At 41.3% G+C, this 24,296-nt stretch overlaps 1 protein-coding gene and 1 long non-coding RNA gene across 7 annotated transcripts in view; one reads left to right on the top strand and one right to left on the bottom strand.

Moving 5' to 3' along the window:
* Window positions 1-4,280, bottom strand: part of tnrc6c2 (trinucleotide repeat containing adaptor 6C2) — a 50,119-nt gene extending 45,839 nt beyond the window's left edge. For 2 of the 5 annotated variants that reach the window (XM_067497413.1, XM_067497415.1), the window contains exon 1: window positions 3,465-4,280. The gene's annotated coding sequence lies outside the window, so the exon portion shown is untranslated. The remainder of the gene's footprint in view (window positions 1-3,464) is intronic. The other 3 variants (XM_067497417.1, XM_067497418.1, XM_067497416.1) reach the window with 2 other exon arrangements.
* A 290-nt stretch (window positions 4,281-4,570) lies between these two features.
* LOC137123541 (uncharacterized) lies at window positions 4,571-20,393 on the top strand. 2 transcript variants are annotated; one of them, XR_010913862.1, is made up of 5 exons: window positions 4,571-4,726; window positions 5,565-5,648; window positions 8,169-8,231; window positions 13,986-14,178; window positions 19,183-20,393. It is a non-coding gene; the product is annotated as an uncharacterized lncRNA (long non-coding RNA). The 2 variants fall into 2 exon arrangements; XR_010913863.1 differs by having other exon boundaries at window positions 8,169-8,217.
* The last annotated feature ends 3,903 nt before the right edge of the window (window positions 20,394-24,296 follow it).

The raw sequence follows: 24,296 nt of genomic DNA on the forward strand, positions 1-24,296 counted from the left end.
ACATAATGAGTAAGGCCGCCTAATGTTTGGAGCAGGAAAAAAGAGAACATTGTAGGTTGGATGTCCTGCATATTCTCTGCTACCAGCTACCATTCGATGCCTCTCTCCTTCTCATCACATCTCACCAATTAGCTGACATGGAACAGAGGGAGGAAAGGAGGTCCCGCACCAAACCACAGCACATTGAACATTCCCCTGGATCCCTGCCAAGACTCTGAGGCAGCAGTTCGCTGGTTTCAGCTTCGTTTTCTCCGATCCCCCTACTCTTATCCTGCCCTGCTGTACCCCTGGTGGGGCCCCTAAACCCCTGCTCTCCTCCTTTGGCACACAAGTAAGACAAAGAGGGGGGCTACAGAGCATGGTAATATGTTTCCTGTAGTTTTATTATACAAAAACCCAGTGTATGACATACCCGGTTCAACCGGTGTTTATCTTTCTGTATAAAAGCAAATCCAGGCCCTTCACACACAACTAAAAATAAACTTAAAAACCTCTGCCAAACTATATATTATTATTTCACCTTTTGAAAAGTGAGTGAAGCTTACACTCTTTCAAACTTTCAATACAGAAGTGTAGAATTTATCACTAACAGCACTAGCAGATAAGATTTATAACAACATCAAGTCACATCAATGGCATCACAGGTTTTTCTTGAGATATCACCTTAAATGGCAAATTCAGCCAAGATTGAATATCCTGCAAACCATCATCTACAAAAAATTAAACTATAGGAAACTAATCAATGTCAAAATAATTTTAGGTGCTCCAAACTGTCAAAGACTTATACTGTTTGCTTTCAAGTTTATGTCCATCCAACTGCAGATGCTACATATCATTACTGCTGCCAACACCACAGTCAGCATACCCACCCTCTTTGCTGGTTCACACACCCATACAAACACTCCTCATCTAGTACAATAGCTACAATAAACCCAACTGTCTGGCACATCTTTAGCCTACCCCCCTGGATTTCCAAACAACCATCCATAGAGCAGAGGAAGAGAGTAATGGCTTTTGGCTGCCTCCCACTGAATCCAGCTGATTGTACTGTCAAAGCCCTCCCCCACCCCACCAGAGCAGCACCCTGCGGTGCAGTTAAGATCGTTATCTATTAGGACTGTGCCAGTTGTTTGAAAAGCCCCATAATCACAGGCTCAGTCACCACCACGTTCAGGTCTGGGCTAAGGTCAGTGACAGGGAAAAGGGATAGACAACAAGTGGGACTTACCCACTTAGTCTTGAATAATGTTAAAATTCAAAATAGAAGAGCCAACATGTGTATGGTGGATATAATGACATAGGACAAACAGGTCCAGTTAAATCTGAACATGGCTAATTCTAGCAACCTAAAGACTGAGCTATTGTTTTATACTAGCAGGTTCATATAAGGGGAAGTAAGCCATTCCTTTTAAACTAAGTTTCCTTTTAAACCAACAATCCTGCCTCTTCAGTGATAACGGGCTACAGATGAAGTTACTGTCAGGGTTTGTCCTTGTGGCTTTTTTACAATAAACTCTAATCATAACAATGTGCAGATGGCAACAGCTTACAGCCTGGTTGGATCCAGCGCCAACATGGGTTATGGGCTTCCTGCTAGTATGCTGCCAAAATGGCAAAAGTAGTGTTATAATTTCATGAACCTTGGCCCCAGAAGGAAGCCAAGTTTATCATTTTGGGTCTTTTTGCCCTGGGAATAAAAAAAACATGACATGCCTTAAGAGTAAAACCAGCTATAAGTCTTGAATTCTGGCTTATGCAATATCTGTTTTTTTTTTTTTAATTACTGCCGATATTTTCTTTGCAACACATAAATGCGTAATGGTAACTTAAAGACCATACTGTACATACTCTAAATTTGCCTTAATGCTCATCTGAAGGGCATTAGGGCTGAAGTGGCACCTGTAGTGCTAAAGCATTTGTGTCTGAGGAGGGTTAGCCTAATGATAACAACTTTCAGTCTTACTTTCTTTCTTTCTTTTCACTAGTTGTACGTACATAACAGAAGGGCACTGCAACACTTTACAGCCACCCACTTGTCATCCTTTTGGAAAGATAAGATTGCATATGGAAAAAAGACCCTTGACCCAGGGTGAGAACAGGGTTCTCTCAGTGTGTTTGTAAGTCAGCTGAGTGTCTAAAGCATGCAGAAGGCAGCTCGCAACCTGAGGAACAACCTCTAGACAATAACCAAGTTTTGGGCTTGACATAAATGCCCAAAAATTCCCATAGCAAAAAAGTGTTTTGTGCGTGTAGTCGCTATACAATTCTGACACCAATATTGACAATAAAAGCACACTCACATTCCAAAACATACAAAAACAGTCCTTGAGGTGTACACACAGATATGCATATACACAAATAAATCTAGATATGTGTGCCGATGCTGCTCACATGTAATTTTCATTTCATCACCTCACTGGTGTGTGACGATGGAGATAAGACAGTGGTGACAGAGATGTCAGAGGGGGGTGGGGAGTGGTTTGAAATTGAACGGGAAATTATGTACTTCAATTAAGACATGCGGAGGAGATATTAAAAGCTATACTCTAGTGCCTGGGGACAAGATGCAGGATTGGGGGGATGCAATGGAAGGCGACAGTTCAATCAGAATCCCCAGCTTTCGCACCAAGTGGGGGGGGTGAGCCATGTTTAATAATGTGCAATATTAGTGTATTGGAATGTACAATAGTGTGCAGGATACATGATCCAAAGACCATGGAAGAGTGACCACCAGGAAATGTAGGATTGTGTCACACTAAAAAACTGCAGCTAAATGGCCAAAACAAAAACATGTAACAGAAGCATACATGGGTCGACTGTCAGCCATCAGGCTGTCTCATAAGAAGTTGTTTTGCACACCAATATTTCTCTAATAACTGGAGACATGTTGGTGAAGGCGAGCCGCTGTTCGCAGTCCGTTCAAGAAATCCTCACATTACAAGCTCACATGTACAAAGTGGGTCCCAGTCCACTCCAGCCAAACATGAAAGGGCTATGATATAACCCAAAAGCTTCTAATATTTGGATGTAAATCCTATTCAAATACAAACTGCATTTCATCATAATTAATATACAAAATCAGGCAACTCATTCAGTCTTTCCTGTAGAAATTCAAAGACTCCCACCAAGCCATTTTGGGTGTTTAATAAGAATCAAATGTGTGTCACATTAACATAATAACCCAGTGTTATTTGTGGGGATTTCAACATGAATAAGGTAAAGAAATTCTAACACAAACGAGCATGGATAACTTTTAATAGACCCTTAACTTTGCTTGCTATTGTATTAAAGTCAAACAACTGGGCTCATTGGGATGCATCATAATTTCAATAAAAAAAAATTTTAAAAGCTCAATTAAACCTTATAGTTAACATCTGCCCACGTTACGCTACAGGCTGCGATTTTGATTTTCAAATCAATGTTTAAAAAAATATATATGAAATAAGCAATGAGTTGAAACTTACCTTGCACTAACCACAGCTTTGGCAGCTTTCAGTGAAGAGTGGGTGCATGGCAGAAACATTATGCAGAAAGGCATTGTCCAATGTCTTTTCTAAAGTTACCCGTAAAGAGATGGAGCAGAGATTCAGTCGCAGACTTGGCAGATAAGCCGACTGCTGCAGAAGCAGCTTGGTGACAAGATACCGAGGTAAACAACGGCCACTCAGCCAGATATACGCACAGCAAGTACGGTAATGTATGCTTTGAGCAAAAATGTAACAATAAAAAAGAAATTACACTCGGCAAAAAATCTGTTTGTTGAAACGTCACAATATAACAAGGGGGGCGGGGAGGGGAACGAAGCACCACTAAAAACAAAAACAACAACAACAACAACAAAAAACGAATACGAATGAAATTACTTTCAGCAGCAGCTAGATTTTTAAGTTCTTGTGAGCTGGTTGGGTGGCAAGTCGTCGACCGATGCGAGGTTTTGGAAACCAACGAAATCAGGCAGCTTTCGTTAAAAAAAAAAAAATCACCGATGACTTCTCACGTATTAACGCAAGCTGACCTCAGCCAGCCACCCAGTCAACTAGTTTTAAAGTGCAAAAGAAATGGTTTTGTTTAGGTCGCCAGCTGGACGACTAGCGACGGGCTAGCTACCGCGAATGCAAAGTGAGAAACGACTCCGGGAAAATACATTCTGCGTGGATCCAGACGGCGGAGCGGACAGTCATGGTAGGCGTCAGTCAGCTCTCGTTGACAGCGCTCTCGCAGCCATTTTGTTCAAACTAACAAAACCGCAGTCTCGCTCTCCTCCTCCCAGGGAGCAAGCAGACCAGGAAGTGGCTCCAGATACGTCACCCCCGACCAACCAAAACACCAGTCGGTAACTCCGCCTGCCGCCCTCAGGCTCTCCCGCCCAGTTCTCCACAACTCGGAGCGTCCGCAGAGGATGGACGGGCAGGCGTGGAGGATCGTGGAGCAAAAACAGTGTGCTTTAAAAAAGGCAAATGTGAATGTAGATTTGGGTTTATGTCTTTATTTTTTCTGAATATGTACCAAATGGTTGAATTGGCAAAATAGGCATCTAGATCTTCTAACTAATTGTTTTGGGTTTAGGGCCCTCACTCTCCTAAGAGGAAAAGCTTCCAGATACCTGTGTGCTCCGTGCTCAACACCAGTGACTAACAAGCAATAGTTGTGACCAACTGGAAAACACCGTGAAACATTTAGAACTTAAAGAGACAAATTCTCATCGTTTCAAACCAAAAGCAGAAAAGTAAGTAGTACCGCCAACCTTACCAGTGGATACTGTTACATAATATATCATACTATAGAAATAGGCTATAATACTCCACTTCATGTGATTCCTGAAACACAGAAGAAATCGACAAGCACTTTGGAACTTGCATCATGAACTCTATTTAGCAGACGTAAAGGTCTCTTAAAGGGCCCACTGCAATTTCCTCTATCCATGATGACCTTTGTCAAAAATATCTGGACCACATGATGTCAAAAATCACTTGGTGATAATTCTTGCCTATTCTTAGCATGATGGATGAGTTCACCCATGTGCCCCTTGAACTATGTCTGCAGCTATCTCTAAGACAGAAAATGTGGCCCCTGTCCTTTCTCTGCACTCCTTTCTTATGGAAATGGCGACTCCACACACAGACAAATACACACAGGCACACACACTGGGAACAGGTCAAGGCTGTGGTCCACAAATGGGAAGGCTGACCAGTGAGAACTCTCTCAGTAAAGCTCAGGTCTGTATACTATCACTTGGGGAGACTGCAAATGAGAAAGCCAGGGGCCCCAGCCAAGGGTTTTTTTTTTCTTTCTTTTCAAGGCAAGATGCCCAGAGCTATTAAATCAGCAAGCTCTGTATGAATGGAGAAAGCAGATGTTCCAGGGTTAAGAGAGGTGAGAGCAGGGGGGAATGCCTTCAGAAACGCCTTCAGTGATATGTTGTTCACTGATCACAGACTAAGTTCGTAGGAATTTGGTGTTCACATAAATACGTACTTGTACTTTAAACACACTTGATGCTTAGAGTGAGTAATAAACATGCAAACTGAAGTCCTTACATTAGTTTTTGCTTAAATCTTTTTCAGTTGTCAACGATAGAGGTGGAAATCCATGCATACAAAGAGATTTGAAATAACAATAGTGGTTTGACGTGATCTTAGCCATCAAAGGTGAGACCTACTTAAGTGTGTGTGTTAATGTGGAAGAGAAGAAAATAGACAGAGGTGTGTGTGTGTGTGAGCATACATCCTTTCTCATTCACATCCGCTCTTCATCTCATCACAGCTATTCTTTAAGGTGTCTCGGAGATGTTTCTTTGACTCCACCAATTTCCCTAATTGCTTTCACATTTAAGTAGACTGCTGACAGAATCGAGCCAATGGGAAAGATCCGCCTGACATTCTGATAAGAAACAGCCCAGACACTAGAGCTGCAGGACCGCAGCGGAGGCAATCGCTCACTCGTTTCCCTCGCAGACAATACATTTCTCCAGCCCCTGCTATTGCCATTCTGTTTTTCTCGTCTCTTCTCCCAATTCTCTTCAATGTGCTCTCCTGACTTTTGTATTAATTCCAGTCCAATCATGAGCCGCGTTCCACATAAGGTTTTAATTTCAAGGCTACCGGAGTCTGCCAGACTCACACACACAGATTCACACAAGAATTCATGTGCATATACCAAACCACAGATTCTTATGCATACCATGAACTTAACTCTCTCTTCACAAACACACAGACTTGAGTGTTACGTGACGACATGCATAGAAAATGCGTGTGCTCAGTGGCTACATGTTTCCCATGGAAGGATGCCTCTGTCTAGAAACATTAATTATTGCACACATTCCTAAAAGGCAGACAAATCATCAGACATAATACATATTAAAAGTGTCCCAGCAGGGTATATAATTTGCTTTTTGAAGTCAAAATGTATTAGTTTTATTTCATGACTTACCAGCTAAATTTAAAGGATCATGAAATGAATTTTTTTACTACTACTTTGCTTTTCTCTAAAATACAAAGCACTTCTCCAAATGCACCATCTTAACGTTTAATCTTGTGGAATTGACCAAACAAACATGATCTGAAGAATAGCCAAACATTTCATGACAGCATGAGTCAAAAAACAGATCTTGATTTTAAATCCTCATTCCCTAGACACTACATTCTAGAAGAAGACATTTTTAGTTTGCTATGTGATGCAGAATGACTGATGAGCTGGGGGTGTCAGTACTTTAGTATTGATTATGAATACACAATCCCCCTCTGCAGTCTGGACTTTATGCATGTGAGTAATCAAAATGCAGACAGTGAGCTACTGCTGTTTCCCTCAAAGTGACATTTCCAAAGGCATGACTTGACATATGCAAAAGGACGTCATGATGATAATTCTTACATAGTAAGGATTCAAATTAAAACATCTCCTAAGTGCACATAAAAGAAGAATGCTGCAAAGCGATTCTCCCAGCTACTTCCATGCTAAATTTGCAAGTAGGAGCAGCACAGTTGAGCTTGAAACATTCATTTTGAGTTTTTCTCTCTCTGATTAACAATGTGATTGAAGTGCCTATCCATTAAATAACAGTGCAGAGTGGTAAAACCCTGCTGAGTTGCTCATTGCTCATCTACAAGGTCTGCAGCATTGCAATGATAAATATGACAGACTGAAAGTAGCTGAAGGCATGGTAGTCCATAAGAGGAAGAAGGAGCCTTTTTATAACCTTTCATTAAGACTTAAGTGTGAATTACCTTGAGTAGAAGAGGTCTGAACGTAAACGACATTAGGTAGGGAAAAACATAAACACACATACACTTCTGTGCACTGAAACACACATGTAATACCATGGGTGCAGTTACTGTTATATATTCTGTTCATAAATGGATATAGGTAGATAATTAGTCTATTTCCTGCACACAAATGCAGTACAATCCTTGGCAACACAATGAGTCTGACCCTCAATGTTCTGCTGTGCTTCTGTATAGTACATGATATATTATGGTGGAAGTACAGCATAAAGAAATAGTAATGGCTGGTAAAAGGGCAATGGGAAAGAGGATATACAGCTTATGTGTGTTTTCTGTGCATGGGTGTGCACACATGCTTGTTTGTGAGTGAATGTCTACAGTCATTGTATATGTGTGTTCTTATGTATACCCATATATGGGGTGGAGGGAGGCAGTGCAGAGTCGAGCCTTGCAGTGCAGTAGGACAGCAATTCTGTGCTGTGGTAATTTCCCCTGAGACAAGTGAGCAGGTAAAGGCCAGCAGGAGAGGGAGGGCGAGAAAGGGAGGTCAGGAGTGAGTGAGAGGGGGACAGAGGAAAGCTGGAATAGAGGCAGGGAGGGAGAGCGACAGCAAATGAGTGTGTCACAGAATAATAAGGAATGATACAGCGATGGCGGAAAAGGGGCCGACAGATTTGCCCAATCAAATGGACACACACTGCATTAACAGCATCTCAAGGTTGAATTTAGTGGCTGTCATTGTCAACACATTAACATTAATGTTTCTGTTTTCATTTCAAATTCCTTATCTTGTCAATGGTGTTTCTGAACTGAGTCATTGTTTTTGTAATGAATTCATCTATTAATTACAAGTGCGCCTTTTTCTGATGACCTTGCTTTATTTTGTTACAAGCTGCAGACCTTAGTATTAGCATACATTAATCCCTGCTTATCTTTTATCCCCTATAGCTAATACATCAAATTATCACCCCCTAAAAAATGCACAACCACAGTACTGGTTTGTATATCAAGGTTTGTGTGCATCTGTGTGTGTGTGCTCGTGCATGTGTGTTTGTTGGTGAGCACCCTCACTTATTAGCCCATTCCCCCTCCCCACTTGCAAACTCATTACCAGGGTATAAGACCTGCGTGGATTTTATGGTGTTTTGGGAACTGACTGGTTAATCAGATTTATTGCACACTTAAGCTTAATTGATTTCTTTTATGGATTCAAATGAATAATTAAGTGCTAACAAGCCTAGTTCTGTTTCATCATTCTGAAATGATGATAGTGACCTGCAGAGAGGGAAGGTTTTAGAAGTGTCAATCAAAAAAAAGAAAGAAAGAAAACAAAACTTAAATCATAGGTTTCACTTTTTTTAGCAGTTGCATGTGTGAATTGTTCCACTTTCTTGTCACTCAAAACATGGATGCAAACATATTGTCCACCTTAACTTTTGCAGTACATAAATATTTCTGCCTCCGGCTTTTGCTCTTCATAAGCCCTCCACTCTGATATTTGATGTGTATTTTAGAAATGAAGTAGTATAAGCTGTTATCTACTGGCAGTGAAAGAATAGACAGTGTATTATCATCTTCGAGGCAGCCCACTGACCTTCATACGATCTTCACCAGATCAATACTATCATCAGCACAGACAAGCGGTTACAGATTAACCCAGCCTGGCTATGACCATCCCCAACCCAAACACAGCCATATGTCTCCCTCTCTCCTCTCTCTCTCTCCCTCTCTCCCTCTCACACACACACACCTTATTCAGTAACAGCCCTGTGTGTATTGATTGGTTTCTATTGACTGATGCTGAGAGCCACTACATGGACACACTTGCTTGTTGACTTGATTTTCTGCTGGTTGGTTGGTAGTAGAGTGGGGAGGGAAGAAGGTTAAAACAGTAAATTTGAGTCCCGGACGTGCTGTGCTAGAAACAGCACAGGTAGATGCTTTAGCAGTTCAGAAACTGGATTGCCTCTATCCTCATCGGCCAGCACTGTGCAGTGTTGCAACAATAATGATTGCTTCTGTATTTACATCTGCATTTGACGTTAGTAGAAAGGACAGGATAAAGGCCAAATGAATAGGCCAATATCTGAGGTCATTTTTCACATACCTCTGCATGTACGTGACAAACATCCAGCCATTTCTACAAGATATGTACACATAGAACACAGAAAACAAAACAAGCAAATCAATATCCACATGTCTGCGAGTGGCCAGAAGGCATCTAATTCAATCCCATATCCAATGCAAATGTTGGTGGCATATCCACAGGCAGAGGCTGATGTTTAGAAGTCCATTAACACAGGGTGGAGATGGGTTAATTTACTATTTGTATCTGGAGAAAGGGTTTAGAGTGTGGGTGATGAAAAGGAATTGACAGAAAAGAAAGAGAAAAAGCAACAGAAAGAGAAAAATGGTAAATAAAAGAAGTCAGAGGAAGAAGGCAAATAATATATGTGAGAAGGGTTGGACGGACTTTTAATGGGTGGGTGGGTGTGTGAAAGTGGATGGAGAGGGGGTTGTTGTGAGCACTGCTGCCTGCTATCATCTGCCTCAGCCGGGGCGTCAGTTTGATTAATGCTGCTTTCCTCCAGCTGACCTCCAAGGTCACTGGAATAGTGGGTACTCAGCTTCTCCTATTCGCTGCTGCACCAGAGGGGTGTAACGGCCGTATAATACGCTTCCCCAGGGGCTTTTCCACTCTGTTTTTCCTGTTTCCCCTTTTCTCACTGTCTGTCCCTTTTTAAACTCTCTCTCTCTGATCCTCTCTGGCTGTCTGTCCATTTGTCTCTCTAGTTGATCTACCCTTCCTCTTTTCCTATGCTCCCTCATACTCAACCATCTCTTTCGCTCTGTCACCATTTCTTTTACTCCCTATCCCTGATCATGTCTGTCTTTTTTGCTCTCCCCACCAGCACTCTTTAAATCTAAAATGCAATCAAAACCATCAGTAATGCAATGTGTTTGAAGATGCTGGATAGATGAAGAGGGAACAGCCCTGCAAGGGGCTATTAGAGCACCCAGTGAGGTTTGGATAAACACAGATACACACTCACACACACGCACACGCACACACCACTACTGTGCCTCCACTTTCTCTGTTCATAGAGAGACTGCCAAGGTGAAGGCACATGAATAGAGTTGTCCTACCCCAACAGACACTTGGCAGTGACACACTTCCTTTGGCTTTGAAGCTCATAGCAAATGCTGCTTATTGTGCCAGACGGTCTTTCCAGGCAAGAACCTGGCAAAAAGTAAGAGAATGAGAAACATACAGAGAGTGAGGGGACATAAGGACAAGGGAAAAGTGAAGTGTTTTTAGTTCTGCAACCTTCTTAACTCTAAATCTCCTGTTGCAGTCTCCCTCTTTTTTCCACACTACAGATCAATTTCAAAATGTTTTGTACTGCTTAAAAAAAACAACAACATTTCTGTCAATGTGAGTTGCTACCACAGTAGGGATAATGATGCTAAGTTCAGGTGTAATCTTGAAAGACATTATAAACCCCTGTGTAGTTAGTGTTCTCATGGACTTATTACTGAAAAAAAAAGTTCTGGATTATAAATTATCTGACCAGCACCTCTAAATACAACCACATCTAGGCAACCTTTTGCCTTTTGCAACCTTTAAACACCTGTTTTGACCTTGAATCAGTTTTTAGTGACATGTTTCTGCTGCCTATCAGCACTGCAGGCTATGTCAGTGGCCTGACCTGGTTTTCACAGGTCGTCTTTCGGAGCAACCAAAACCCAGCTCAGGACCTGAGCAGTCTTGATGGAGTTTCTTTTTGGGTTGGTTTTCAGTGGGTCCACTCACATTGTCATGGCCTTTACCATGTGTGTCAGAAACTTTTCTCGAGTTTCAGTTTAACAGAGAATGTATAAAAAATCATTACATCTTTAGATATTTGCTTTCCACCAGACAATGTGCACATGCATATTTCTGTTGCAAACTTTTGTCATTGGTCATTTCTGCAAGACAGGCGTGACAAAGATGGCGCCTAAAAGCGTGTGCAAAGAAGCCAGGGGTATAATCACAGCCTGGAGAGTTAGCCCTGCTGTGCACCGTCAATTTGTCTCACACTCTGTACCCTCCATCCCCCCTACTCTCTTTCCTTTTTTCTCTGTCTCTCCTTGTTCCCTTTTTCGAGTCAGTGCCTGAGCTTGAGTGACACACATACATGCGCAGACACACACACACACTCGCAAGCATCATGAATCTTTCATGCGAGAGGGCTGTATAATCCCTGAGGCGTGCTTTCGGAAACCCACACACACCCGCCTCCATCACCTTGCACCAGGAGCGAGGGAACGATAGAGAGACAGGGAGGAGGGAGAGAGAAAGAGAGGGTGAGTGACAGAGAGAGAGCAAAAGATAGATGGAGAGAAGGACACATGCAAAGGGAGGGAAGCGGGAGGTAGTGCAGAAAGGAGAGGAGAGGAGTAGAATGAGGAGGAGAAAGGGAGGGGGGGAGCCGCAAAAGACAAATTGAAGGTGTGTAGTAGGATCTGGCCAGAATTACCTTCCTTCTTTTGACCATCAAGGGATGGATGAAGGAGGAGGAGGAGGAGATGGAAGCATGCTTAACGTGTGGTATGTTAGCATCATCTGGTTTTCATCAACGCACCAGAAATGCGAAACACATGACAAAAAAAGAAAGTCTGAAGATGCGAGAGGGAATCAATAAAGACAATATGGGAAAAAAGAAAAAAATTCAAATAAACTACATTTTGAATTCGCTTGGATAGAATCTTAGATGGAAACACATTAAAAGTCTTGAATTTATAATATTTAGGCAATTTTCAAGTTCCATTATCTGTCAAGTAGTTACTAGTTTATCATCAGACAGAGTTTAGGGGTGTGTCAATACCCATGGAAAACTATGAAAACGATGATATTATCCTCCTCAGTCGTTTATCCCACCTGCCATGTGAGGGCAGTATAAAGATGTTGTCGACACAACTTTAACACATTATCTCTTTTTAAGTTGGTGTGACAAACAGTTGCTGAATTGCATTTAGCAGATGATCACATACATCTATGTTTATATTCCCAGCGGATGACTTTTATGACACAAATGCTGTATTTCTACCTCAAAAGTGTCACAGTCAGATAAAACAGTTGCTGTTGGAAAACTCCAGAATTGTATAACCCGGTTTGGTTACAAACACTCTGTCTAAGAAGATTTGAAATACCTAAATACATGGACTCCTTTAATCGGCACAGTAAACAACACTCAGGCTTCAGTGTGTTTACCAGTTGGTAACTGTGTCTGTCTACCATTTGCTTTGTGGGAATAGTGTCGCTCTAAAAACTATAGAGCTTTTGAAAAAAATATCAGTTATGGTCTTGCTTAAGCTAAAATACATTGGTTTTACCAATTTTCACCAAAATGATGCCAGTTTTCAAAGTGAAAAGCTTGTCTATTTTAAAAAGTACGTGGCTATAGGATTCAGTTATTCTTTGGATGTTTCACATTGGGTAATCTACTCTTACCACAGCAATACATGAGTTAAACTGTTGTTATGTGCCATACCTTTTCATCTTCCTGCCTTGGGCATGTTCACATAAATATCTCATAATAGTTTCACCAATAGACTACCAACACAGTTTATTAGCTTCATACTGGCTTCCTTTGGTGTGTGTCTACCCAAATGCAGGTTGTCCAAGTTATTTACTAATGGAGTGACAATAGAGGACTGGCAGGGGATACACAGCACAGTTGAGGCTGCTGCTTTAATTACATGAGATCAGTCAACAAGCAACAGAGAAAACCTTCTCATCGGCCAAATGAGCTTATTATGCTCCCCACCTTCACACCACAGGTCTCTGATTTACTATGACACTGATTAACAAGGCTGTCCAGGAGGAAAAACCGGAAGAGAGTGTGTGGGTGTGTTTGTGCATGTCTGAAGTTGCAGTATAAATACATGTAAGGAGCATTTTCACTGTGCACAGAGTCACTTGTAATCTGGACTGAGATGTCACAAGGACTTCAGCTATACACAGACAGCCCAAGAAAATGTGTGCAGAGGCTGTATGTGTGTGTTTGACTTTGAGACATGCTGTGTTTTGCGTGTATGCCACCCTTGATGCTCATGCGCCAAGATTAGTGTATATTCAGGGGTGGGTTTTCATGCTAGCTGAGGTTGTGCGTGTGCATGTGAGAATGTGCGTCTACCCTAAATGTATAACGTGTGTTTTCAGGGGCCAATAGGTTGATCACTTCCCTCCTTCCAGTACTTTGCCCTCACCCCTATTACTGCTCTGTCACGCTCTCAGCCACATTTCACAATGCACTCTACATCTGAACACCACCTACCAAATACAATTAAGGTGAGTTATGATCACTCTGTAGTAGGGGCAAAGAGCAAGTTATATGAATATATACTGTATATATACATATAACTTATACAGTGCCACATAATTTAAGTATACCAATACACCCACTAAGGCTATAGTTGGGAGACATAGTCCATTCCTCAGTTGATCAGGCTGGAGGAGGAGGACAAAAGGGGTGTAGGTTGGGACTGGGGGGGTGGGGGTAGTGGCATTAGGGTGTTGGACGGTGCGGTGCCAATTTCATGCCTGCACTCATCTCTGCCTCTTCCAGCTGCACGCTGCATGCTCTCCTCATTTCTGCATCTCCTCCCCCAACTGTGCTTTACACCACTATACACACACACACACTGCATTCTCCAATGACTGTAACCCCCCCACCACAATCCCATCTATGCCCTCTTACCCCTCCTTTCCTTTCTCCATAGGTTGTAGTCTGACAGCACGGTGGCATAGGGAATCCATCTCCAAATAACAACCTAGAGCACATAATAAACCACATCTGAGGTGCCTTGGGAAGAAGAAAGAGAGACAAAGAGACAAAAACTGAGGTGCACAAGAGAAACCTTGTCCCGGTTCAATCCTTTAGCACCCGACATCTAGTTCAAGATGGATGCCTTGGTGAGCTCACTGCTTATGCTTGGTGGCACAAGGACAAAAGAGGGTACAGGGAAAAAAACAGCTCAATTTGCATTCATAAAGGTAGCATTTGTTGATGGTGCTTGCAACACCTCTCTTAATGACCCCACTGCTGACTGAAGCAAGATTCCTAATTAACCATTAATTACACAACAATAGGAAGTGGCAATTAGGTGGTGGTGATGCAACTCTGACATATTCCCACCTGGGCTAATGTCAACACAGCATTATTACCATCACCGCCTGCTGTGGTTATGACTATCTGAACAGTCATAAACATCAGCTCCTGCATATTGCACTGCAATTTCTATATGACTTAAGTAATATGTCTTCCCTCTCTCCTTCTATGTGTGTCTGCCTCCCTCTCTCACTGACAATCTGTCTTTCCCCCAGTAAACACCAGCAGACAGCATACAAGTGTGAATTTCTCTCCTGATGTTAGGTAGTGAAAGCAGTAGGATTTACACAGGCAGGGAGGCAGTGAAGGTTTTCCCTTTGTAATGGTACATTGTTTACAGTTCTGCTGCAGCACAGACTGGGGCTGCGTGGACACTGCCTTTGTTTGCGCCACGTCACACAGAGGCAGAAGATAAACCCTGCTGCTTTTCACAATGCACATACATACACGTGTACTCACACAAATCACACAGACATATACACAGAGACACAACTCAAAAGCACACTAACAGAGAAAGAAGGGGGATTAAAGATGTTCAAGTGGACAGATGGGAAAACACATGTGTCTGTGTTGGTTTGTCTGTGTGTGTCTGTGTGTTGGGTGTTCTACCAAATATGAGATAAACTCAGTCTTGTGTGGACACCTCTTTTGGAGATTTAGAGTGTATAGGTTTATGACTACAGCAAACAGGAAAGAGGAAGATTAACAAAGGTGGAAAATAAAGTGTTAAAGTGGAGTGTGTGTGACAGTGACAAGCACATCATCTTAGAGATATTGTGTGTATGGGTTTGGGTGAGATTAGACAGCCTAGTCACTGAGAAGGTATTAGTAGTTGTAGCTTAGTTGGCAGAGCAGTTGTTCATGAACAACAGGGTCAGTGGTTTGACTCTCGGTTCCTCCTGGACACGTCAAAGTAGGAAAAACACCTTGTTGCTCCTGGTATGCGTTCTTTACTTGTGAGTCGCTTTGGATATAAGTGTCTGCCAAATGACTTGTAATTTGTAATGAAAATGGTCAATTACACATGTATGGCAAGTTTAATAAAGTATTTACAATACTTGATGTTATACTAAGTAGGAAGTTACCTATTATGTTATATGTTACTTAAGTAGCAATATGCCAGAGTTGTTATATTTAAATTGTAGCTGTCCTGTTCTGCATCACTGCATGTATATCACTCCAAGTCATTAATACTGCCCATATGCACAACAAGGATACCAGCAATACAGTAATCTATCAATACGCAGAATATTCTCTAAAATATCTGGTAATACCCTGCAAATTCACAGAGTAACTCAACAGGGATTTCACACATGAAACAACTCTTCCTCCATCCCCAAAGGCATTGGCCTGTGCCCGTGGGCTAACTAAGCGAACGGAGAATCATCTCCTGATCTGCTGTTCCCTTTGGCCCATTTCCCCCCACCTCTAAATTAGTGAAATTTTCACAAAGCGGGAATACATTAGGGAGGGATCAGGGCAAATGGCACATTATGAATACTGTCAGAAGTGGCCTATTAAAGAGAAATCAGACATTATCGACGCCTACGTATCTGGAGAAAAATCTCATTTGAGTTAATAATGTGCAATTAATCATAGGTCACTTAGCACAGGATGGAATATAACATACTGTGGTGGAGGAAGGCCTAATCTGTTGTCCATCCATCCAAAGGAGGAGAGAGAGGGATAGGGCAGGCTGGCAAACTGTAACTCTAGATGGGGAGATTTCTTTGGGTTTTGACAGCGAGCCAGATATCAAATGACTGAGACTAACCACTTGTCATGAGCTTACAGCTTTACTCAGTGGGACCTTAGGCTACTTGGCATTACATTTTTATGAATACAGAGAAGAATTTTTCACGAAATTTTAACAATATTATTTTTATTGGTTAGCACACAGCCAAAAGGTCATTGGAGAAACCTGAGTCGGGCCTTACTGTGTGGAGTTTGTACACTCTCCAATTTTTTTGACATGTTTAGCGTTAGCAGTGCTCCTTCCATTACCCATAAGAGCTAAAGTTAATAGCTGTGACCTTATATCTCTGGGTGCAATCTGTGACCTTCTGCTCCTGAATTTCAAAGTGTCAAAAGCAGAAAACTACTTCCCCAAAAGGTATAGAGGATAACTTGCAGTAATTTACTGGTTATTCTTTCTTCGAAGTACTTCAACATTCAAAGGCAGCTATTCTCATTCTTGTCTGAAGCACTCGCTCTCAGAGAAAAAAGTCTTGGAGAGACTTTTATTATCCAGGCAGTACTTTCTAATAGAGCCTAGCTGAAGGATTTCACGCAGAATGGTACTGAGTTCAATAAGGATGCAAAAACCTCTAACTACCTACTGCTGAGAAGCTCATGTCCCAGACACATGGAAAAATCCATATTTCAAATGCATAGATGTGTGGAACTAATAGTTTTGTGTGGTAATGTTATCACCAGATCCACACCTGTTTGTCTGCAAGACTAAGATTAGGTGAACTATGCTAAAAAAATTGAATTTGCAGTTGTTTAGAGTGAGACAGTGCCTTGTTACTGTACACTGCCAGGATCTTATAGCAAACACGTGGTTTTGCCATTTATGCTGTGAAACCTGAACTTGTCCATGCTTAAAAAAAGAAAACATATCAATACACTGAACTGTGGAAAGACATGTTTGTATATGAATAATGACAGGTACCACAGATGAGGATGAGGGAGTATAACCTGACAGCATTTGAAACGAAATAGGTATTGAATGCATTGCTCATAACAGGGGAAAAAAACAGAAGGGTCAGAAAAGATGACTAAGAGGGAGGAAGTACCAGAAAGCGGTGAAGGGGGAGAGGGAGCAAGAGCAGACAAGCAGGGGAAAAATTCACTTCCACAGCTGGCTGACCTAGGAAATCCTGCAATCCCGCAGCAGTCAGAAAGCTGAAGCAGATGAGCCATGTCTCTCCATCTCTCATCTTCTCTCTCTATCCATCTTCCTCCCTTCTTTTACTTTCTCCCTCATTCTCCACATGAGTTGGCCTCGGTCTTTTTCTCCTTCCTCACTCATTCCTTTGTTCTCTCACCTTTTATTCACTGACTTTTTTCATCGTGTGTTTCTTTCTTTCGCCTTCACCTCATCACACTTATCTCTGCCTCTGCATCTCTCTCTCTCTCTCCCATGATGTCTGGAGCTGTTTGACTAGTGCTCAAGCCAGACTATAGGCCCCAGTGGGCTCATTTTATACCTCCAGGCCTGATGCCAGCCATTCGATCAGCCTGTGGTGTTACAGCTGACAGACAGACAGAACTCAGCCCTCTGATTAGGATGCATATGGTGAACTAGAAGGAAGAATAGGAGAAAAAAGAAATGTGAAGTGCAGCAGCTTCAATTTTCTCCCCCATTTGTTAGATTTACAGTAAAAGATAGAATTAATGTGTGAGTACTGTTTTGTGGTTTTGGATGTGTGCATCTGCATTTATCTACCCACATTAAAGCCTGTATGTTGCAGGAAGTGTCTGTAGGTTTAAGGTTGAGTGTTGTCTGTGTGTGTTAAACTACAAGACACCAATTGCCAATGACACAGCCAAAGCCTTTGGGCTTCCTTATTGTCCTTCTGAACAAACAACACATAGCCAGTGAAAGCTCTTCTGTTCAGAAAGACAATAAAGACAACTCGCCATGCTTCCAGATTATTAACTGAAGGGGGGTGTCACATATTACTTGGCGGGTCAAGTATGGATGAATGGAGTATAGAGTAAACGGAGCACAACAAGGACAAATTGAGATGCTCTAACAAAGCAATTACATCTTCTAATAAAGCTGTAATTGTGTTTCATTATGGCAAGACGACATCTATTTGCATCATCTTTTATTCCCTGGTTCGTGGAGTGGTGCCTGCTCGCTAACCTCTGACTGACTCAAACAAGGTTTATTGTGCTTACAGTGGTGATTACACACAAACACAGGCAACACATAAATGCCTACACACACACACACAAACACACACATACACACTCTCTGTCTCTCTCCGAGACAGACAATGAAATGAGGAAAGCCTCTAGCGTCACAGCAACGATCTCTCCATTGAGAACCTGTAATTATAGACCCTGTCTCCAGATAAATCAATTAACGCCAACATATAGCTTTTAATTTAATACAGAGCTAATTAAAGTGAGCAGACATGTGGGAGGGAGGGGGTAGAGAAAAAGGGAGGGGGGGTCGGTAGTGGCGGTGGAGGTAATACAGTGCAGGATGTGTGTGTATCTGTGGAGGCTGAGGGATTGTCTCAGTCCCTGGGTTCAACCACGCACGACAGAGATGATTAAAATGAATTCCTCTGACAGTTTGGTTCGGGGATCTCTGATGTTGGCTCCACATTACAAAACATCACCTGAAGTTTTCTGACTGACAGGTGACACTTTAATTGAAATAATTTAGTAGCTCATTAATAGAGAAAGACTAAGCCATGAAGAACACAGGAGAGGGATCACAAAGTGTGTATGTGTGTACATGTGAAAACAGTGATACTGAGTAATGGAGTAATTTTCCTGGAAGGAACCTTTACTCATTGGCCTTAAGGCCTTCAAGTAAAAACTGACAGAGCCTAAGACCCTCCTAAGCCTAAGATTGGAAGTTAATGTTATTCTTATCTCTGCCTTTGCCATGCCAACAGTTTATTTATGAATTTGTTCTGCATGGTAACCAAATAGATGCATTTTTAACGACAAGACTGAATATGTGTCAGAATTATCTGATTAACATTGGATTGTGTGTGTGTGGTAGTTGTTGCCTCACTGAGGAGGCAAAGAATATCTCATACATCCTCTCTAATCATACTTAGAATCTCCACTGCTGTACAAAGACGAGCACTGACAGAAATCGCACTGGCTACCCTTCGCTGTGGTTTTTGAGATGTGTTTCCAGTCCTGCTGATTATCTGCGTTTTCATTCCTACCACACAACACCACATTTTAACACACTCAAGTTATGAGAAAATATCATCTATCTCTAATGGAGGTGGATAATCAAGACTTGTACATTTGTATCAGGTTTTTCAATAGTCGAAAAAGGCAGGTCCAAATTCAAAATCAGGCTGAGACTATGAGTTTGATCAATGACAATTAAATACTTATTGTTGTATCTTTGTTGTTGTGTTCATATATGTATTGTTTGATGTTATTTGTGAGAATTATACTATTTAATATTGCATTATTATAGGCCCAGTGAGTCATATGTGTGAAATTGACCAAGCATGCACAAAAACAGGACCCTGAAACTGCTGCAGCTCATTCATTTGTCTTTCCATCCATCCATAGCTACTGTGGATCTGCTAATCAAACTAACCCTTTAAGTTAAAACTTAACTTTCAACAATTTTCTAAACTTTTCAATTTGTTTATTTGGACTAAGAAAGGAAATCCACAAAGACAAAGGGAGAACATGCAAACTCAAAATTAAACCTCCCAAACCAATGTACTGTACATATAGGAGCTGCTTTCCACACATACTTGCTTTCTTTCAACTTTCAAGATCCTCTTTACCAACAATATTGGTATAATATTTACTAGATAGTCAGAACAGGCAATTGAAATGTCTCACTACTTAGCAAATAGTTAATAACAGTATGTATGGTATACAGAGGAAGGACTTTTTAAATTCAACTCAATTCAACTATTTTATTGCGCCAATTCACCACATAGTCATCTCGAGGCACTTTACTGTTAAGGAGTAGCATTAGTTGTTTTTAGTAACTGTAGCAGGCTTACAAGACACCTTTCATGAGTAAAACTGACCATAGTCTGTTCTTGTGGAGAAGGTGGGGAAAGGCAGCTACTCAGGAAAAGCTGCTATTTGACTGCAACTGAAAGGCATACTTCACTAGTTCAAGTTTAGCTTCAAAAATTAAAAAACAATTTTTGGCATTGTAATATAGATGGTTTAATATTGCAAAAAACTTTGTTGTTATCACAAAATACCTCTTTTAATCTGCTAACCTCAAATGGCACACAATGCCAGTTACAACTATTTGTATGACCATTTTTTAAGCCAAGAGGATTTCATATTTGTAAAACTGGCAGGGCCTCTGAAAGAGAAGCTAATGACCATGTGTGGCTGCACAATGTGCAAGCAAACCATGCAATAAAAGAGCTTTTAAGGAGATAGATACGCTGGATGAATGAACTTTAATGTGCGGGGAACCATTAACAAAATTTTCATGAGGACTCTAAACATTGAGAACTTTTATTGTTATTATTATTAATGTTAATTAAATTGAACATAAATATTATGTGTGGATTTAACTTGAACTCAAACTAAAATTAGATTTTGCACAATTAAAAAGATTCCTCTCTATTATTGAACGGTTTTACAAAATACATAAAGTTATGAAGATGGTGACCCAAATCAAAAATAACCAGAGAAAGAAAACAAAATAATGAGCAATAGAAAAAAATCTATTGAATGACAGAGAATACTAAAGGATATCTCTGCTAAGCTCACGCATTACTTGGCCTCAGGTCACATTGTGTTGTGACAAACACATGCAATCACAGTAACACAAATGTAGAATTGCACATTTTACTGATACTGATCAGTAAATCTATCTTTCTATATCTTTCTTCTAAGTTGTCGACCTTCACATTTGCTGGTTGGCATTACTGTCTGGATCATTAGGAAAAGGGAAATGGGGGGACAGTTTTGTCATCAATTAAAGCAAACTTCTCTTACTACTTTTGTTAGTATGTCACCCATGGTCTCAGTTTTAATTCGCTCTAATTTACCATCATTCATGCCAGCTGCTGATATTATTTGCCACCTCCTTTCCAAGTTGCATACAAAGACTACTATGAAAAATGTAAAGCAGAAACAACAGCACAATCTCATGAATAAAATAAATACAGAATCAATCATGGAAATTGAGAGTTGTTCATCTACATTACCATAACACGATCCCCATGTATCGTCACCATCCCCATGTCCCCCTGTCTTTTACTTTCAAATGAATAAAGTGGAAATGTGACAGGAAGAAAGACTGGAGCACTGCCCGGTCATATGTTTGACAAAGTTAGTTTTCAGGCTCAAAAGGTAATTAAAATCCTAATGAGGAGAACATAAGTTAGTTTACAGTACATTTCTGAGGGAGCGAGAGAGTGACTTTCAAAAGGCATTAAGAAGAAAAGGGATGGAAAAAGACAGCTCCAAGACAAATAGGACAATATACCCATTGCAGAATATACACTTATGCTTCAATCAAAGACATGACATGGCTTTCTGTAAAATAATCCAGAAGGACACAATGTAGTGAAAGATTATATGTGTACATAGAACACATGACCATTTGTGCCAAGCCTTTCTGCCCTGCGGAGATCATAAAATGCTCATTAATTCCTTAAATTAGCTTAAATGCCCTTATTGAACGCACCTTCATGATTATTTTTTTGCTTATTAACTACTCCCTAAGTGGGCTGCCGAGGGTCCTGTCAGGGCAGAGGAGTGGTGTGTGTGTGTGTATGCGTGTGTGTGTGTGTGTTTGTGTGGTGTGTGTCATGGGCGAGGAGAAGCCAGTGCGGACCTATCCCCCCCCTTCCCCATTTCTCTGTCACAGGCCTATTGCAGTTGCCTTGGTGATGCTGGCTGGCAGCTGATAGGAAAAAAAGCTGGCAAAATGGAAAATGTCAATTACTGCTGAAGATATGTAGATCTGAGTGTGAGACTGCTGCAGAGAGAAAAAGCAAGAATGAAAGAAGAGAAGAAAAAAGGTACAGAGGAAAAGGTGGGAAGAAAACCAAACAGAAAGAGGTGTGGTGTTAGACTGCAGCAGGAAAGAGACAGACAGAGATAAGAAGAGAGAAAGAGAATGAGAAAGGGAGAGGGAGGAAGAGAGGTTGACAACCAAAGATAGCAAAAGGTTACAGAGAACTATGGAAGGAAGAGGAGGGGGAGGCAAGGGAAGCGTCGGCGAGAGAGCGTTAATGTGGTAGATGAGAGACTGAATTGAGCGCTGGATGCTGACGGAGAACGTCTGTCCACATCTATTATAACACTTTTTCCTTTCTGAGGCAGAGCGGAGCTGCCTGGTTGTGTTCATTATTCCTCTCTTTCTTTCTCTCTCCCAGGTTATCTTCCATCCACAACCTTCAGTACCAGCTGCTACTTCTAACTGGCAATTTGATTAAGCCTGGGAGATAAGGTCGCACAGGAGAGAGGAGAGCAGAGTGGGTGGGGGGAGGGGGCAATCGCTGCATTGATCTGCTAAGCATGTGGCCAGTGTAGATTATGGGACCATGTTAGCTCCTGTGTGTTTGTGTGTGTGTGTGTTTGTGTGCATTTATATCCAGTGCAGTTAATCATGCATGGACATGCATTTGCAGTGCATAGGTGTCCAGGCTATTCTTATGTATGTATGTGTGCCTTTCTAGGTGTATGCATCTCCAGAGTGTGTGTCTGTAAGTGCTTCATGGAATGAGCATATCCCATTAGACTTTGTATCGCTAGTCCTAAGTTAAATCAACGTGTCCCTTCCCCCATTCCTTTCCAATTTCTGTTGAGATCTCTTGACCCTTCCACTCTGCAGACACATAATGGTCAATTTGGGTTTAGTAGCAGGCATTACCAGGGAGTGAGGAGAGAGTGAGCTAGACTGTATTTCCATACGACTGGGACACAGAGGCCCTTCTATACATATATTAACTCCTTTGTGTCTGAGAGGCCTCATGTGTGGCTTGTCTACCATAACCCATGCATGTGCACAGACAAGCATACATGTACAAGCAAACATTTGCAGTCTAATGCATTTTATTGACTTAGGTGCATCTTTCGATCTTTTTTCAATCTAGTCAGTTTAATCCTTTATGTTTTGCATTTTAACTGTATATTTCCTTTCCAATGAATGCTCACTTTTTTCAGTATAACTACAGTAAAGATACGGGCAACATGGGGGTTTCATAAATTGATTAAAAATTACAGCAATTACAATCATATTTCATCTTCAGATGGATTTTCATGCCAAAATTTCTTTTGTAGTAAGAGGTGGAACTTCAGCTCAGAGCTTCAACTGTATCAATTTCCCCCGGTAAATGGAAAAAATAAATTGTTTGAAGTATCCTTAAGGGAACAATTTCATTGAAATCAAAGGTTCCTCTTGTAATGGATGAAAATGTTCAATTTGACTTCAGCTGTATATCTTCAGTTTTATGGAGTACTGCTAATAGACACAAATTGCCAGTAAGAGCCTAAATTGCCATCAACTATAGGGCCGGTCTGTTATCATCAAATCATTTGATTATAAGTACGCAAGACCCTAAGAGCACCTAAATGAACACAGCACTAGGCTTACTCACATCAAACACAATGTAAATCTCTTTCTGACTCTGAACCGTTCTCATTCCCTAGCGCTCACACACATACAGTACACACACACACACACACACACACCACACTCTCATTTTACAAGTATCAGCAAACAGCTGACATTGGTCTCTGTTGACCCACTTCCGTTGGTATCATCTTCAAAGAAAGGAGGAAAAAAGCTCAAATAGAACAGAAGGAAAAAAGGGGCGAGAAAGGATTAAATTGAAGAAAAGGGAGTAATTGACCGGTGTTTTTTTTTTATCTGAAGGAGTGTGAGGCGCTGGTGCTATGTAAGTAGGTATAGGTTGGGTTGCCTGGAGGCAGAAATTCTCCTTGTTCATTTACAATTTACAGACTGCTGCTGTTTGAAGCCAGCCACTCGTCTTCATTTGGGATTCACACATGCCTGCCCGTGGCAGATGGCTATTTCATCATCATCAGACACATGCAGACATGCAGACACACACAGATACACACACACTTAGGTCCAAAGTAACTCAGATGCTGATGAAGTAAGGTAGCATCTGTTTGTGTGTGTGTGTGTGTGTTCTTTTGGTTGGGGGATTCCAAGGTATCATTATTTCTGCATAATTGGCTGACAGAAGCA

This window comes from Channa argus, chromosome 3 (assembly GCF_033026475.1).
Source record: "Channa argus isolate prfri chromosome 3, Channa argus male v1.0, whole genome shotgun sequence".
Lineage (NCBI taxonomy): Eukaryota > Metazoa > Chordata > Actinopteri > Anabantiformes > Channidae > Channa > Channa argus.